Below are 14,751 nucleotides of genomic sequence, written 5' to 3' on the forward strand. Positions count from 1 at the left end.
CCCCCCCATAAGGTTTACATCATGTGCTGAGCATATAAACACATTTCTGAGACCTCTGGGACATGGTCCCTGTGGCATCTCAAAGTCTAGAACTAATGAGTGATAATACCAAAGGGAGCAGCTGAAATGTTCTTAGATGATTCAATGCTACAAAACAACAAACTAAGGGAAGCTTTTGTCTGAACTGCACAAAATGCCGTTTTCAGCCCAGTGAAAGGGAAGTCCTAGTCCAAACTTTTGGGTTTAATTTTCCTGACACTCACAGGAATACATCAGAACTAACACTCACAGAATGAAACCCATATTGTGGAGACTGGAAGAGCAGTGGTTATTAATATTTCATCATCTCTTCACATCAGCGCAGAGGTACTGCTGGGACTTGTGGCTCTCCAATGATACTGTGCAGGGCTCCATCATTAAAATAAAGAGAAATGATAAAAACAGTGTTGGGCATTATCAGGGAGTGAGTCTGCTGAAGATAAGAAAATCTGAGGGGCTATAGGAAGTTAAAATCAGCTTGAGACAGACAACAAGAATGGAGAATTTCAGACCAAATGGTTAATGTTTGGCAAAGTTCTGGGCAACTGACAATAAGGTCTTATAATGGCAAGTATCAAATAACTTTAATAACAGGCTGTGCTACCAGCACCACCTATAATTTGCAACACTTGGTCAATTTATATTCAAATGCTGGGTCAGTTATAAGCCCAGTAGTCTTTTTTTCTGCTTTTTTGTACTTCGCTCCTCCATGCCCTCAGTTTCTTTTTGAATGACCTTCTTTGTTTGTTTCTGTGTTTAGGAACACAATTCCAGTATTTGGAAAGAGAGCGAGAGAGAGAGAGAGAGAGAGAGAGATTGATTATATAACTGAAACAGGGTTTGCAAAAATAAAAAAGAGAATGTGTTAACCGTGGCTCCACAAAAGGACTTGGCACCAAAAATGGGAGCTAGGTGCCCAAGTCCAAAATTTAGGCCCCACTGAGACCCTGAGAACACCAGTTCAGTGGCTGCCTAACTCTAGAAGTGATTTAATTGTCACCATAAAAATCCCTTATGTTCCTAAATTCCTGCCTCTGGGCGTAGAATCATAGAATTGTAGGACTGGAAGGGACCTTGCGAGGTCTTCTAGTCCAGTCCCCTGGACTCATGGCCAGATTATCTAGACCATCCCTGACAGGTGTTTGTCTTACCCGCTCTTTAAAATCTCCAGTGACGGAGATTCCACAGCCTCCCTAGGAAATTTATTCCAGTGCTTAACCACACTGACAGTTAGGACATTTTTCTTAATGTCCAATCTAAACCACCCTTGCTGCAATTTAAGCCCATAGCTTCTTGTGCTATCCTCAGAGGTTAAGAAGAACAATTTTTCTCCCTACTCCTTGTAACAACCTTTTATGTACTTGAAAATTTTTATCGTATCCCCCCTCAGTCGTCTCTTTTCCAGACTACACAAACCCATTTTTTTCAATCTTCCTTCCTAAGTCATGTTTTCTAGACCTTTAATAATTTTTGCTGCTCTTCTCTGGATTTCCTTCCCCAGTTTAGGCACCTGCGTGCCTGTCTCATGCCTAAGCCCCAGTGCAATCCACAAACCAGCTTGGGATAGACATTTCCTTGCCTACCTTGTCTGTGGGGCCTCATCTACACCTAGCACCACACAAAATGATGACAAGGGCCAGTCTTCTAGAACTTTTCCTGTGTTCCAAGACTTACTGAAAACAACATTAATGTTCCAGTGAGCTCCTGGGCCAGCTCTTCTCATTTGTAGATTTTGGCATGAGTGAATTAAACAAAAATCATTGAAATGGAAGTGAAGTCATTTTACACATGCTAGGTCAGCCAATCAGGTAACAGAAGCAATAATATGTAATTGAGGGGACCAGATAGGAAGCTCAAAGAACATATTCCAAATGAGTTACCATGAACAGTTCAAAGAGGTTTGAAATTCTTTAAGGAATAATTTTTACAAACAATGGAAATTCATATAAAATAATGATGTCTTTACAAGCAGCACATCTAGCTGACTCCATCCTCTTACAAAATCTTAACAAAAAATGGAAACAAACATTTTCAAAAATGTATTGTTTCCATTTTCTCATTGGCCCTATTCTTTATATGGTCTGGAGGAGGAATGAAGAGCAAACATGAGCATAACTATGTCTCTTGAAACCAGGCCTCGTTCCATTCAGTTGGTTAAACTGAATCTCAACTATGTCTAGTTGAGAAGGATGGAAGAAACTTCTCTTAAAATATGACCAGAGCCTTGGTGATCTACTGGGGTGGCTTTTAGATTTGGGCTGGGGGCACATGTACCTTCGCTACATAAGGAACAGGACATAGAGATGGGGAATTGAACTCAAGTGATTGCATATCATTACAGAATACTAACTTCAGCAACACAAGGACTGCTTGCTACAATGTCCTTTACCTAACAGCCAAATGGGAATAGCTAATTAGAGTGGAAATTAAATCCACATGTTCTGCACAGCAGTATTTAATCAATGGGGCCTTGGTTCATGAACATTACAGCAGCCCTCATTCATGCCAGTAGCTGGACATTAGAACCAAAAATTGTACATGGCTCATTGACATGGCAGTATAGAGCACTATGAAAGGGCATTCCCAGCAGAGGACCCAATATATGGAATTGGCTTCCCTGCTGTTCCTATAGACCCAATCTCTTAACTTCAGGTCACGTGGTAAGATCCTTCTATTTTCACAGGCAAAAGCATGATGTGGAAACTGTGGCATGTATACAGCTCATTGTATGTGTATGGGAAGGGGAAAGGGAGAAAAGTGGAGCTCATTTTTTTCCCACACTGATCAAGGAATAATGCAGTTTTTAGTAATCTTCTACATGTCCCACAGGACCTTACAATCTCAGATTGGTACATTTTTAAAATACATAAATTAAAATGAGTCCAGCAGGGACCTAAGATCATCCCTAATGTGCAGACAGTTACATTATTTTCCAAAAAGAAACTTTCACTGCTCGCACTGCAGCCTATCTGGCAAAACTAAACACCAGGGAGTTCATACTGACGGTCACCATGTAACTTCTGAACGCCTCACAGGACTTATTATTTTCAAAGCATGGTCTCTCTAATAATGTTCTGTGTGATTTATCTCCCAAAATCCCACAGCTCTGAGATCCCAGGTGTATATCTTCTCCCAGGTGAACAAATGATGAAATATTCATCCTTGTGTGTTCCAGGCTCCCAAGTATGATCGCTGCAGTACATACATAGTACTATACTTTTTGCTGTGTTTCCCATTAGATCTCACAATCTAAACAACATTGGGCTTTATTTGGATGTGCATGGAAGCATCTAAAAAGTATCTAGGTATTGCAGGGGGTGGGGTGGGTGACTCGCTAGGTGCACTCTTCCCTCTGAGTCATCACTGACCCTGATATGGTGCTAACATTCATCTTGGGATGGTTTTATTCTTCTGGAGAGAGTGGTGGGGTGACTCTGTAACAGGAAATTTTCTAAATCAGTATCCCACCAGTCCTGCAGCTTGCGGCAAATGGGTTCTGCACTGGTGCTCTTTCTTGGAAAAGATGTAAACTGAGGTATTGAGCAATTGTGGACCCCAGTTCTGATTCAGGAATGACCATTTTATGGCCCTTAGCACATTTATGAAAGTACATTTATGTGAAACGCAGAGGCCTGATGATGTGCCAGCTCAGATTATTACAATATGCCTTCCTAAACCTCCCCCTGTGGTTTCAGTTCTTTACTCTCTGGTGTGTAACATTACTGTGCACTATGAACCTTATTCTGCACTCCTGGAGGTAATGGGAGCATGGCCACTGACTTTTTCAAGGCCCCAATTCACTTACATACTGGATAACACCAATTTCAGTCACTTCCATGGGGGTGACTCCATGATTTAGTCCCATAGGCTTTGGGAAAGAAACTGCAGGGATCAGCAAACCAGGGACTGAAGCCAGCACAATAGTAGTTACTAGGGTTGCCACCTCTGAGCAGGAAAAAACTGGGACTTCCGAAACATTTAATCTGGGACAGCTATCATTTTTTTCTGACTAGAAAAGCTGCTTCTGTGGCAGGACTGTGTTCTGCTAGCTCCAGTCCTGAGGCAGGTGCAGTTTGATTGGAGGGAAGGTGGAAATTCTCTATGTGGCAGGTGTGAGGAGGAGAAGGAGCATCAACATTTCCAGACCAGATAAAATTAGTGCTCCATCTAGTGCAGTATCCGGTCTGTGCTGGTGGCCAGCACCGGCTGCTTTAGAGGAAACCCCCTTGTGGAGCTGTGTGCAAACTAAGGAGGTTGCTCCCTGGCCCCCAGCAGTCAGTGTCTGAAAGGAGGAAACATTTTGTGTGTGTTTTATTTTGAATAAAAGAACAGGAGGCTGCTGGAAGCTGCTGAGGGATTTGGAATGTTAGAATAGTTTCAGGGTAGATGGATTAATGGGCAAAGGTGCATGATCAATGCAGTTTATCACACATATGTGGAGTGGCTATGCATGTATCTTCTATGCAAAATTAAAACCTGCTAAACCCAAACCAAAGAATTGATTTTCCAGAACTCTCACTCTCCAGATAGAAGAGGACGTGGTTTTGCTTGGTTTCTATCAGCATCACTTTCTGATCCTCACGAAGCTTTAGATCAGGAAATGTGGGAAACATTAAAATATTAATAATCACCGAAAGCAAGACACCCCAGAATCTGCAGTAAATGACTGAGCCAAAGTGTTATCTAATGGATAGCATGGGTCAATAAAAATAATCACTTGATAGAGACCCAAGTGTGTAGTGGCTTTGTCAGGAAATGCACATACCTGAACAGTTATACAGGAGACAGTCAGTTTGGAATTCCAGTTGGTTAATCTAATCCAGTGATCCTCAACCTTGTCCATATTAGGACACCTCCCTCCCCTGAATCTCACTCCCATTTAACCAGGCTCTATCTGCGAACTCCGTCCAGTTTAGCAATCTAGGAAACAGGGTAGTTGTGACACCCTGACCCCTGCTCAGGACTCCTGGAGGGTGTGACCCCCAGGCTGAGAATACACAATCTATTCAAGTGCTACAGACACATTAAAATCCCTTGGAAAGTGTTTTCTCAGTGCTAACCAGGCCCCCTTTTTTATCCAGTCCATGTTGTAATATTCTGTAACCCCCTCTTCCCCTGAGGTGGCTTATTCATGTCACTGTCATTCCTTACCTTTCGCAGGGATGAACTGACAGGTACGAAGCCAGAGAGCATCTTGACGTCGATAATGGCCATGTTGGAGATATTGCGTTTCCTGGCATAACTGAAATGGGAGGGACTGGGTCACTCTGGACCATGAATGTGGAGGAAACATAATGACACCTTCGGCTCCAGAGCACACACAGCCTGCAAAGGCCTTTTTGAATTGCATGTAATTGCTGATCATTTATTAACATGGAAGAGGTGCGGAAATGACCAATGATAGATGTCCAAGAAGGGGACAAATATCCCCAGGGAGGGACAGTTGTCTGGAAAGAGGGGGTATCCCTGGGGTTTGGGGTAAGTGTCTAGCAGGCCAAGGCGATTAGTACCCTCAGGTATTTTACACAGACCATCTAATAGCACTCTAATATTTGTAATCTGTTCTTTCAAAAGCCATCCCGTCTTAACCAGCCAGTTCTTGTCATCCAGGCAACTGAAGGGAGGTTACCTGGTTGAGAGGATGATGTCAAACTTTGCCCGGAAACTGTCTGCACAGGAAGCATTTGCCGTCTGCACTGAGAGAGAACCCAGAAGTCTTATTGGGAAGAAGGATGTTGTATCTCAGGGTTGTCTGGAACAGATGAAAAATGGTAATGACAATTAGAAATCAGTCTGAGCTATTGACCCACCTGTTGTGGTGCCTCGCAACCCCTTTTTTGCTCCATGCCTGGAGAAATCCTGACTGAATGCACCAATTCCCCAAGGGTAACATTTAGTCACTGGAGAACTACTTCGGCAAACCACCAAACTGCCAAGCTTTCCATCAGTAACATTAAAAGCCTTCCCTTCCCCACAACTGAGGTTCCATCCAGTTGAACAATGTAAGGAATAAGTGTGCCACCAAGTGGCCAGACAGAAGTGTGGGGAAAAAACATGTTAATCCCCATTAGCCTTTTGATCTGCCTAGGGATTTATAGGGTTCTCATCACCAATGTATCTGCATCTTATAAACTCTGTGAAGTAGGGAAATGCTATCACTGTGGCCGAGTAGGATATGTCTGGATCAGATTATGAATTCTATTGTACACTATGTGTTGAACTCTAGTCTGGACTCGTGCAAGGGTAGCCTGTTGCATTGCATTCCAGACAGCTGCCCTAGCTCCTTTCTGAAGACCCATCATCAGAGTCATCTGGAGCCACTGATTCTGAATGACTGAACTATTGGTCCAACCCCGTGGAACAATGGTCTCTACACTGGGCCCACAAGGGTAGGGGGCAAGCATAACTGGGGGATCTGGAGCATCTCAGTTCGAGCACATGGCTCAGGGTCATAGCCCTATTTAAGAGCAAGATTCTGCTCTATGCAGGGGCCCATCCACTGCAACATGTAAGAAGGGCTTGAAAGAGAGAAGGCAGGAGAGAGTTTCAGGCTAAGCAGCATCTGACAAACCAGGGACTTACAGAAGAGATGAGATCAGACTCGGGACAGCGCATCTAAGGGCTTCTGTTATTCTCAAAGATCTGTCATTCTTGAATGCTTTAAAAGTAAAGCCACGATGGTTAAAGAAACATCTTTGCTAAGTCTGTGTTCCTTACTTTCCTGCCAGAGTCCCAGTAGAAGCCCAGAGACCCTTAGCCTAGTTGGGACTCTGATGGAGAATGAGTAAGCAACTGGGAGGCTTGAGAGGTTTCAGGATCCAGGGCAGCTGGATGGCAGCACCCCATATCCCAACAGATCTGAGCTTCTGAGTGTGCTGGGGAGTCTCAGAGCTAGAAACAGTGACTAGACTCTACCCAGATCCAATAGACTTGGATTGGGCCCTCTCACAACAATGATTGGGCCCACTCACAACAGACTGATGCCTATACGGAGGGTACTGCACCAGGTTGTAACAATACCTATTTTACAGACGGGAACTAAGGCACATAGAGATTAAGTGATTTGCCCAAAGTCACATAGGCAGCTTTGCCAAAGCCAGAAATTCAACCCAGATCCCCTAAGTCCAGTGCATCGATCACATCACCATTCTTCCTCTCATTGATTGTGTTGTCTGGAGATGGCAAAGTAGGGTTCAAAGTTTGTTCACCTTTAGTATGATGTTTGTCTAGGAGGATCCTTTCACCATGACTAGCACACTATATGGGTTAAGATTCAAGGTGCAGCCACTCAGCAGGAACAAAAGGGGCAGTGCTATTCCAAATGGCTTCTATTGTTAACCTCTTGGCAGCTGCTATTTTAATGGATGAAATGTTTCTAAAGAGAGGTGCACAGAGTTCTGGCCTCTCAGAGTTAGCCATTATAAACTATAGCAGCTCTTTGGGGTTTTTGACCTCATAATGCTTGTGTTCCCAGTTCTGGTTGCATCATATGACATTTTCCCCACCCATTCAATGCTGCACTGCTTCACTAGAGCTTTTCCTGTGGACCATCCTTGTTGCTGTGATTTACTCAAGGTCACTCTGTGAGTCAGCGGAAGAGACCGGAAGAGGATCCACCTCTTCTCCCTCCCATTCCTGTGTTGCAGTCCGAAGACCACAGGTTAAGGACTGAATTCTGATGTGTTTTCTGCCAGGGAGATGGGTTCTTCTGGGAGGATGCAAATCAAAAAGCCCAGAGTGAAGCACGTGAGAGCTAGGGACAAGACATGGTCAGTAGAAGGGAACTGGCTCTGGGATAGACTGCCAGAGGAGATCAGGTGAATACAGAGCCTGACTATCTTTAGGAAATCCTGCAAAACCTTCCTCTTTGGAAAAAAAATAAATCTTTCCACCATAGCAACAGTGAGACTCACAACACTGCTGGTGCTCATCTATCAAACATCTACCAAACAAATGCCTGCAAAAAAAAAAAAATGTCTGAAAACATCTAACAAGTTTACCTATCCAACCATTCAAACTAAAACATCCCAGGCAGATTTTTACCCCAAATAGGAAGATTGCTATTGATTTAACATGGAAGCAGTTGGATAATACAAAGATGGTCAGTAGTATAAAGCCCTATGACTGACAGATAGACAAACCATACTCCTTCAACTGGAACTCAAGTTTTACAAATAAAGAGGAGGATGTTTGTGTTTGACACATGTCCAGTTACCAGTCATCACCTAAGAAAAACTAATCACGTGTGATACAGAGAAAAAACACCAAGGACCAATTCTTTCTTTCTTTCTGAACTGGACTTAAAGAAGTTGATATATTTGTCCAAAGAGTCTTAAGAAAAGAAATAACAGGGGAGGTAGGAAGGAAGGGGGAGAGAGAGAGACTGGACAGAAGAGAGGGACACAAAAGAAGAAAGGCTGTATTATATTATGTGCTGAAGAAGCCACACGCTGAAGGGTAGGGTGAGCACTTACCTGCACAAAGACACATCCGTTGCCATTCACTTCCAGGGTATAATTCCCTGGGACATCAGGCAGGGAACTCTGCTGCAACAGCATATAGAGTGGAACATATATTGAGGATATATATATATATATATATACATACACACATACAGAGAGCATGAAGAGGTGGGAGTTGTCTTACCAACTCTGAGAGGCCAATTAAGTAAGAGAAAAAAACTTTTGAAGTGATAATCAAGATAGCCCAGTACAGACAGTTTATATAGTTCCACTCTATATGCATCCGAAGAAGTCCACGAAAGCTTATGTTCTAATAAATTTGTTAGTCTCTAAGGTGCCACAAGTACGCCTGTTCTTTTTGCTGATACAGACTAACACGGCTGCTACTCTGAAATCTATTGATAGAGATTCTCTAGGTATTAGTCAGGAGGAGAGGATGGAAGAGGATAATGTAAGGGCCAGATCAGATGAGAAACATTCATATAAAAAACAAACCTGACACTTCAGGAAAGGGCAGACAAATAAACAGTGACAAGTTTTTAAAGTGCTTGTACACAAATGCTAGAAGTCTAAATAAGAAGATGGGTGAACTAGAGTGCCTCGTGTTAAAGGAGGATATTGATAAAATAGGCATCACAGAAACTTGGTGGAGTGAGGACAAGCAATGGGACACAATCATTCCGGGGTACAAAATATATCTGAAGGACAGAACAGGTCGTGCAGGGGGAGGAGTGGCACTATATGTGAAAGAAAATGTACAGTCAAATGAAGTAAAAATCTTAAATGAATCAACATGTTCCATAGAATCTCTATGGATAGTGATTCCATGCTCCACTAAGAATATTACAGTAGGGATCTATTACACTGCTCTACAGCCAAAATGCTTCTGAAATAAATGTAGTCAAACTTTACTAATTCTGGGTCACTGAGAACAAAAATGATGCTTAAAATTGTTGATTGGCTCTAGTTTTCAAGATATGCTATTGGGTCGGTATATATGATCCTTGACTTGGGAATGGCAGAGCATACGTGAGTTATAAAGGGAAGGGATCTCAATTTAAACCAGAAATGACTAAAATACATCTTTGACTGGATCTATGAATAAATCTATGATGGGTTTGGACAGTACTTGCTTTTTAGGCAAAACAATGAATGATGCAATCTGAAGCTGGTATTGCATCATTCATGATATGAATTACATCATGTTATTCTTAGAAGTCGTGGATGATGCAATCATAATGAAGCTTACATCACTCTGCTGAACAAATTGCCCTATATCAGCTCTAGAAATCATACAGTGTGGTGCTCTCTTATTTGTCAGTGTTTGATTTTACAAAGGGACACATTTCTGTTTAGCCAAAGTGAGCAGAGATGCCTCGTACTTGTGTGAACAGTGCAGATAACTTCTGCTATGTTTGTGGTGAAGTGACTTTTGCATCACAAAAGCTCAGTATAACCACTATGGTTAAGAAAGCCTATCACCTTTATTTTGGCTGCAAAATTGGAGATCAGGACAAGAGGTGGGCCCCACACATATGCTGCAACACTTGTGCAACAAATCTTCGCCAGTGGTTGAACAGGAAAGGAAATCTATGCCTTTTGCAGTGCCAATGATTTGGAGAGAACCAACAGATCATACCAGCAATTGTTACTTCTGCATAGTGCCTCCAGTTGGGAAAGGTGTGTCAAAGAAGAAAAAGTGGACTGTGCATTATCCAAACATTCCATCAGCTATACGCCCAGTACCCCACGGAAGACTGCCGGTTCCTGATGCACCAAAATCATTCTCACTTGAGTCAGACGAGGAAGAGGATGAAACTTCTGGTCCTGAACCATCAATGTCACAGGACCCACATTTTCTCCCATCCTCCTCCTCTGAACCACACCTCATAACACAAGGTGAACTGAATGACCTTGTCAGGGATTTGGAACTACCCAAGAGTAAGGCAGAGCTATTGGGCTCCAGACTACACCAGTGGAATCTCCTGGCAGGTGATGTTAGGGTTTCCATGTTCCGTGACCGTCAAAAGGATCTTGTCCCATTCTTCTTCATGCAAGGTGATCTTGTAGCCTGCAACAACATCGATGGTGTGATGGCAGCCCTCAACATCGTTCACGATCCAGATGAGTGGAGACTGTTCATTGATTCATCAAAGACAAGTCTTAAAGCTGTTTTACTGCATAATGGCAATGTTTTGCCATCAATTCCAGTTGGTCATGCAGTCCATATGAAGGAAACCTATGACAACATGAAACAACTTTTGAGGTGCATAAACTATGACCAACATCAGTGGCAACTGTGTGGTGATTTGAAGGTTGTTGCTCTCTTGCTTGGTCTGCAGACTGGATACACAAAGTACTGCTGTTTTCTCTGAGAACGGGATAGTCGTGCAAGAGATTCCCACTACATCAAGAAAGATTGGCCACTCCAACAGTCATTGGAGCCTGGGAGGAAAAGTGTTCCGCATCCACCACTTGTTGAATCAAGGAAGATTTTGTTACCACCCTTACACATCAAGCTGGGTCTGATGAAGAACTTTGTCAAGGCCATTGACAAAACACAAGCAGCTTTCAAGTATCTCCGTGGAAAATTTCCAAGGTTAAGTGAAGCTAAGATAAAGGAAGGTGTCTTTGTTGGTCCTCAGATTCGTGAACTTCTTCGAGATGATGCATTTGACTTTGCACTGCGTGGCAAGGAAAAGACGGCATGGAAAGCCTTCCAGTTAGTGGCAATAAATTTTCTCGGAAACAACAAGGCAGACAACTACAGGTTGTTGGTGGAAAACCTCCTCAAGGCATACAAAAGCCTTGGTTGCAACATGTCACTTTTTGTACTCTCATCTAGATTTTTTTTCCACCGAACTGCGGAGCAGTGAGCGACGAGCACGGTGAGCGATTTCACCAGGACATTGCAACAATGGAGAAACGCTATCAGGGCAAATGGAGCCCATCAATGCTTGGAGAGGGGTAACTAGTGGTGTTCCACAAGTGTCAGTCCTAGGACCAATCCTGTTCAACTTATTTATAAATGATCTGGGGAAAGTGGTAAACAGTGAGGTGGAAAAGTTTACAGATGATACTAAACTGCTCAAGATAGTTAAGACCAAAGCAGACTGTGAAGAGCTTCAAAAAGATCTCACAAAACTAAGTGATTGGGCAACAAAATGGAAAATGAAATTTAATGTGGATAAATGTAAAGTAATGCACATTGGAAAAAATAACCCCAACTATACATACAATATGATGTGGGCTAATTTAGCTACAACTAATCAGGAAAGAGATCTTGGAGTCATCATGGATAGTTCTCTGAAGACGTCCATGCAGTGTGAAGTGGCAATCAAAAAAGCAAACAGGATGTTAGGAATCATTAAGAAAGGGATAGAGAATAAGACGGAGAATAACTTATTGCCCTTATATAAATCCATGGTATGCCCATATCTTGAATACTGCATACAGATGTGGTCTCCTCATCTCAAAAAAGATATACTGCCATTAGAAAAGGTTCAGAGGCGGGCAACTAAAGTGATTAGGGGTTTGGAATGGGTCCCCTATGAGGAAAGATTAAAGAGGCTAGGACTTTTCAGCTTGGAAAAGAGGAGACTAAGCGGGGATATGATAGAGGAATATAAAATCATGAGTGGTGTGGAGAAAGTGAATAAAGGAAGAAGGAAATAACTTTTCTTTAATATAAGATCTAGGGGCCACCAAATGAAATTAATTGGCAGCAGGTTTAAAATAAATAAAAAGAAGTTCTTCTTCACATAGCGCACAGTCAACCTGTGGCACTCCTTGCCTGAGGAGGTTGTGAAGGCTAGGACTATAACAGGGTTTAAAAGAGAACTAGATAAATTCATGGAGGCTAAGTCCATTAATGGCTATTAGCTAGGATGGGTAAGGAATGGTGTCCCTAGCCTTTGTTTGTCAGAGGGTGGAGATGGATGGCAGGAGAGAGATCACTTGATCATTACTTGTTAGGTTCACTCCCTCTGAGGCACCTGGCACTGGCCACTGTCGGCAGACAGGATACTGGGCTGGATGGACCTTTGGTCTGACCCAGTATGGCCATTCTTATGTTCTTATGTTTTTTTCTGTCTCTGTGTCTAGCAGCAAGGGACAGCCTACCTTTCCCTTGCCTGTCACTGGTACATTGGCAAATACACGCAAAGGGCCACATTTCAACCTCCTCTTCTGACCTGAGATTTCAATGTTCCGTTAGCTTCAAACTGAAAATATCCAAACTTTTCCTTTCTATGCTTTTCAGTTCAAAACTGTCTGAATTGTACATGTTATGCAAAATTTCAACATTTTGTTCTGTATTAAAATTAAAAAAGCTTTTGACATTTCCCATTTCAGGAGGCAGGGAAACTGAGGCACAGAGAGGTGAAGTTAAGTCCACACAGGGATGGGATTACAAGGCCTGAAGTAGAATGCAGGTTTCCTGACTACCAAGCTCATGCTTTGTCCACTGCACCACATCTCATGTTGATAGAGTCTAAGAGCTGCTCACCAGGCAGACACACTTGCCAGTCTTGCCATAAGCAACTGGTAAATGGGTGATAGCACCAGCGAGAGCTGTGAGGAACACGCTCAGTGTGTGATTTTCAACAATAGCAGCCTGAGTTAGGCTTCCAAGTTTATCCTTAGGCACCTGCCTGCAGTTGAGTAGTTGGGAGTAAACAGAGTTTATCCACATATCATTTGGGGAATATGGAGTTTAGTTTGGGAGTTTACCCACTTTTTTCTACCACTACATCACTGCCTGCCTGATTCCCATGAGGGTTCAGCATTTACGAGCCTTTTTTATAATGATTTTCTTGTCCCAGCTGCACTTGGTGAATCCCTCCCCTCCTGTGCATGTGACCAACACCACAGAGCCAGGCTGGACTCAGGAAGTTCACAGAGTTAGTCCAGTGCCACAGATGTGCTGATGCCAACAGCTGGTTAGTGCCATAGTGAATGCAGTGTCTCAGCTCCCTGCAGGAGAGATGGCTGATGTGGCAGACACCTGGAGCCTCATGCGTGAGTTTCAGCAGAGTGAACCATTAGCATCTTAACACCTGCCTGATCCCAGTGATCTGAATCAATCTCATTGTTGCTGTGCAGCCTTCCAGCCCAGACTGGTGAATTCTCAGAGGGCGCTAAAGGGAAGGTGAATAACAGACACTTAATTTCCTCCTTGACTGCAGCAGTGTACTTCTTCTGTAAGGCCCCCTAGTGGCCTGTCTAAAAAGTGTTCCTAGACAAAATCCTCCTCTGTGAGGAGGGAATGAAAGTAAAACATTCATTGATCCAGTCATGCACTAAACATCAACACAGACTATTAAAAACAGCCCAGTGAAGGCTGGACAGACTGCCTGACCCTTTAGTCTCGTGCCAGGGGATTGTCCTTCCCAAGTAAAACACTTCGCTGCTTAATCCCTGAGTTCCTCAGGTTTCCAAGATCTGACTTAATCTTTCAGGAAGGAGGGAGGCTATTAGGTCTAGCTGGCTGTCTCCTCTCAGTCAGGTTCGGAGGACATGGCGGCTGGTCTATATGAGCAGGGGGATCATTACTCACAGGTTCAGCCTGCAAGTACAGATCTGAGCACTCTGTGAGATTTACCTGCTGAAAAATCCTGGTGTCAAAAGATACTCCAGAACTCGAACAGGGTAAGATCGAGGGTTGTTGAGCAGAGCCGTAACTAGGTATTTTTGTGCCCGAGGCAAGAATATAAAATTGCGCCCTTCCCCAGGGATGGCTCTTCAGCGGCAGGTCCCTCAGTCCCTCTCAGAGGGAAGGGCCTGCTGCCGAAGAATGAATGAAGTGGCAGTGGTAGAGCCTGTGATTTTTGCGGGCGTCTAACTCATGATTGACTGGTTGGGCTGGTAATGTTGCTTCCAAGATGGCCTTTGGTTCCAGTCCAGTTCCAATCCAGAGAGGGACTCACAGATTAAGAGAGGAGGGAGGTTCTGGATATCAGCAGTGGCCACTAGAGATCAGCATGTGTCCTGAGAATGCTGGGAGTTCAGGTTTGCAGGGCAGAATCAGGGGTGGCAGGTTTGTAGAAATTTTGGTGGTGCCCTGAACCCGCTCCTGCCCAAACTCCGCACCCCCACCCGCCCAAGGCTCTGGGAGGGAGCTTGGGTGAGGGAGGAGGTCTGGGATGCAGACTGTAGGCTGGGGCAGGAGATTGGAGTGCAGGCTCTGGGAGGGAGTTTGGGGATGGGAGGGGTGCAGAGGGATGGGGTGCAGGGGTTGTGGCTGCAGATG

At 43.6% G+C, this 14,751-nt stretch overlaps 1 protein-coding gene and 1 long non-coding RNA gene across 2 annotated transcripts in view; both read right to left on the reverse strand.

The window, feature by feature from the left end:
* Positions 1-14,751, reverse strand: part of LOC128832083 (deleted in malignant brain tumors 1 protein-like) — a 166,998-nt gene that overhangs the window by 87,033 nt on the left and 65,214 nt on the right.
* LOC128843558 (uncharacterized) lies at positions 4,556-5,710 on the reverse strand. The gene is made up of 3 exons (XR_008446291.1): positions 5,669-5,710; positions 5,191-5,281; positions 4,556-4,625 (listed from the first exon to the last, which is right to left on the reverse strand). It is a non-coding gene; the product is annotated as an uncharacterized LOC128843558 (long non-coding RNA).

Source organism: Malaclemys terrapin, chromosome 1 (genome assembly GCF_027887155.1).
Source record: "Malaclemys terrapin pileata isolate rMalTer1 chromosome 1, rMalTer1.hap1, whole genome shotgun sequence".
Classification (NCBI taxonomy): Eukaryota; Metazoa; Chordata; order Testudines; family Emydidae; genus Malaclemys; species Malaclemys terrapin.